The sequence below is a fragment of the Hevea brasiliensis genome, chromosome 16 (assembly GCF_030052815.1).
Source record: "Hevea brasiliensis isolate MT/VB/25A 57/8 chromosome 16, ASM3005281v1, whole genome shotgun sequence".
NCBI lineage: Eukaryota > Viridiplantae > Streptophyta > Magnoliopsida > Malpighiales > Euphorbiaceae > Hevea > Hevea brasiliensis.
In genome coordinates this window covers 3,053,129-3,057,725 of record NC_079508.1, presented here as the reverse complement: position 1 = coordinate 3,057,725, position 4,597 = coordinate 3,053,129, and positions in this window count along the sequence as shown.

Below are 4,597 nucleotides of genomic sequence, written 5' to 3'. Positions count from 1 at the left end.
AAATATTTTTAAAACCATCATATACAACCCTTCTATCAAATTACCATGGCCTCCCTAACAATAAATGACTAGCATTCATAGGCACAATTTAACATAAAACTTCATCTTTATAATATTTGCCTATTGAGAAAGGTATAACTACAATATTTGCCTATTGAGAAAGGTATAACTACTTGCTTAGTCACTTTTACATCACCATCATCATTCGACCATTGCAATTTATAAGGATGAGGATGCACTAAGGTGGGCAGATTAAGTTTCTCAACTAAGGTAGTAGAAGCAGCATTAGTACAGCTACCACTATCAAAATGACATTACATACCTTGTTGAGAATAGTGCATCTAGTATGAAAGATGTTCTCTCTTTGCTTTTCCTCTTTTGTTGCATGTCCACTCAAGGTTCTTTTGACCATTAACATCTCCCTAACATCAATATACTCTACTTTTTCATCACCATATGCTTCATGATTCTCTTCCTCTTCACAAATCTCATCTTCACTCTCTAGTTCCTATTGGGCGTCCCTTAACACCATTACTCTTTTATTGGGACATTTTAAAGCAATGTGTCCATGGCTAAGGCACCTGAAGCATTTTAAGTCTCTACTTTTTTTGGGAGGGGCTAGATCTGTTTCATTCTCCTTGCCCTTACTTATACCAATTATTGCTTTGGTAGAGCTCTCCCCTTTGTCATGCTTTTTCATGCCACTTTTATCACTAGTAAGAAGGGTGCAAGTGTTAGAAGGTTTTATGAATGTTTTGGTAGTAGTGCCCTTGTATCCACCCTTCTTTCTTTGCCTTTCAACCTTAATGGCAAGTTTGATCACATCTTGCAAAAACATATGTGGTTGCAATTTAATAGTATTAACAATTTTATAATTCAATCCACTAAGAAAATGGGCAATAATTTCTTCTTGTGGTTCCCTCACATCAAATCTCTGCATCAACATCTCAAATTCTTTAACATAGTCTTCTACATACATTCCACTGTGATGCAAACTTTGGAGTTTTATGTACAACTCCTATTTGTAATATTCAAGTACAAATCACTTCTCCATGATTCTTTTCATTTCATAACAAGTTTGTATAACATTAAGCCTATCCTTACGTCTTTGAGCCTTTACGTTCTCCCACCATGAGTTTGCATAATAAAAAAACTCAATGGTAGCAAGTTTGCGCTTCTTTGCTTCACTATACTCCTAGTACTCAAAGATTTTGTCAACTTTTTTTACCCATTCTAGGTACTCTTTAGGTGAGTTGGTTCCTCAAAAGGTTAGGATTTTCATCTTGATGTTGTCTCTTTGGCCATGTGGATGCCAAGGCAGGTGCTAGTCATAAGCACCTTCTTCAACTCTAGGTTCTTCATCATCACATCATCACTAGGCCTTTGTTGCCTAGGATCATTGTGCTCTCTTTATGGCTGAGGTGCGATTAGTCTCCCCAAAGATTGTGTGATCTGAGAAAGTTACTATTGCATTGCATTTTATTATCTTTCAACTCTCAAAATATGTGCTTGATCCAATGTGAGACCTCTTGGAACTAGTGGAGGCACCTCTTCTTTATTAAACATGTTGCTACCACAATCACACTCACTAAGTGTTTCACTTGATTGAAGGATATGTTGGTTCACTCTCTCATGTGTTTACACTCTTTAAAGGTTCAAAGTGCTGCCAAACTAAGGCTTTAATACCAAACTAATGTATCTTGTAAGGGATTGATAAAAAGAAAGGATAAAAAAAGATCTTTTTGTTTTGGACATTAAGAACAAGATTTGAAAGGTCCACCCTTCTTAATGCTCGGTTCATCATTTGTTTGGACATAACATGATCTCTTTGGGGTAGAGGAACAAGAGTGTTAAGCATTTTTGGTACCTTGACTTGCACCTTTTCAAACCTACAATTTAACAAAGATAATGAAACTTCATTGGGAATTGCTAGTGATAAAAACATCAATTCCTTATGTTCATCATCTTACATAATGGAATCCAAAGATAGCAATTCTCCCTCATCAGCATACACAATAATTTCTTCTGCAACATCATCTTGCTCCTTCTCTGTCGAAAGTACTTCATGCTTATTCTCAACTTCTTCTTGAATAAGTTGCAAGCCTGTCTTCTCTTTTAGGCCGGAATTTGATGATGTAGAAGCTGATTTAGTATTATGCATACATTATCATTCCGCCTTATATGTAAGTTGAATTAATTCATCCAAAGAATTAAATTGTTGCAATTCAACTATTCTTGCAATATCATACCTCAAACCTGTAAGAAATCTCGCAATTGTTTGCTATTGAGGCTCTTGACAATCATAACATCTAATGAACTCCATTAAATATTCTTCTATACATTTGTCACCTTATTTCAATTTGCACAACCTAGTCATTCTCTCTAAAAAATGAATGATGTTGTAAAGTTGTGGTAATACATCTTCATAACCTGTTGCAAACATTTTTTTTTTTTGTATATATATATAGAACACTTAATTCACACGCTCCCTCATATGTTTGCACTCTTAAGAACACAAAGTGCTACCACCTAAGCTTTGATACCAAACTGATGTACATTTGGTGAGGGAAGAAATAACTCAATTGAATTAAATAAAAAGGGAATTCAAATTAAGATAAAGAAAACAAGTAAACTAAACTGAAACAAGTATGGAACTAAGTGGAATCAAGCAAGAACACTTAAAACACAAGGATTGAATTCTATCAGATTGTAACTCCTTTTGGTATTTTTCTAGATTTAACTTGTAACAAAGTAAAAAAGAAAGGATAAAAGAAAATCTTTTTGTAATTTTGATGTTTATGAACTAAAACTAAGAACAAAATCAGAAAGATAAAAGGATAAATATAAGAGAGAAATTCTTTTATAAGTTTAGAATGCCACAAAGAACCCAATATTCAAAGGTAGACACCATAGAAGGAATCTTGTGATAAGTCAAGTAATTCATCACAATCAAACTAGATTGAAAAGAATTGAAATTTGGTAGCACTTATGCTAAGCTTTTCCCTTTATTCTTTGAAGTGTTTGAAATCTCTTAATTGTGTTTTAAGCATTACATAGGTGAGCCTATTTATAGGCAAAGATAAGAAACTAAAGAAGAAAAACTACAAAGAAACTAATTAGGAAATAAAAAAATACAAATCTTGAATAAATCCTAATAGAAATAGGAAAAGAAAAGTCAAAGATTCCTAATTAATAAAGTACTAGCTAAGATCTTCCAAGATAGTAATAATCTCCTAAGATTATATTTTGAGTTGACAAGTCAAATTCGTCTATATTATTGCTAGCCATAATCTTTAAAGATCTTGTAGAATATTTAGTGGTCAAATATGCCAAATTAACTCCCAACCCATATAGAAACATAAAAGGCATTAAAACACTAAAATCTCCTTAATATGAGCTTCTAAAAGTGAATAAATAATAGCATATTATGGACCCACGAACTTTGAGGAATTCAAGTCAGCCCAATACATGCCCCAATAGTGTGCTTCATTTGGGCTTAATCTTCTTAACTCAAAATAGGCTTAATTCTTTTGCTTTTGCTAAGCTCATACAAATATGATGAAAGAGTTTCTGTTCTTTCTACCTTATATGCTTGTGATGAACATGCTTCAAGGTTCTAAAATTGATAAAATTCTTGACCCTCTTATAGGCACATCACTGTCATACATGGCACTCTATTCATAAATCTTATCACTCCATATACTGTGAATTATTATCATATTTCTGCAAAGCTTAAAGATAAAAAAAATTGTTTTTCCCTTTATTAAAAAACCCCAAACCCACAATTTAAACATCATTAAAGCCTATTATGTTTAGGAAAACTAACTGAACTGTATGATTTTATCAAAAGAAAAGGAACTTTAAGATTTAAAAGAAATATGTTTCTCTTCATAGGATAGAACACCAGCTTCAAAACCCTGCTTTACAAAAAAGGATTTCATTCCTTCAAAGCTAAATTGAAAATGACGTTTATTCTGATCTTCCAAATGCTTTTTGGAAAAAAAAAACATGTTGTTGATCTCTCATATGAAAATGATTTTCATGAATCATAAATTCCAACCAAAGCTCGCCTCATTCAAATTGACAAAGATCTTAAACTTCATTATTGAAAAGAAATTAATGATTTGAAACTCAAAGGCTTAATTTCTCCTTCCTGGTCCCCCTAGATTTGTGCTGCTTTTTATGTAAACAAATCTTTTGAAATTGAGAGGGTGTCCCTAGACTCATAATCAATTATAAGCCTCTTAACCAAGGTTTAAAGTGGATCAAATATTCAATTACAAATAAGAAAAATCTTTTACAAAAACTTTTTACTGCTAAAATTTTTTCAAATTTTGATATGAAATCCAGACTTTGGCAAATTCAAATAGCTCCCAAAGACCATTACAAAACTGCTTTCTCTATTACTTTTAGCCAATTTGAATGGAATGTCATGCCTTTTGGTTTAAAGAATACACCATCTGAGTTTCAAAGAATCATGAATGACATTTTCAATCTATACTTTGCAATTTGTATAGTTTACATTGATGATGTCTTAATCTTTTCATCTTCAATTGAACAACATTTCAAGCATCTAAAAACTTTTGGTTTTTTTTCA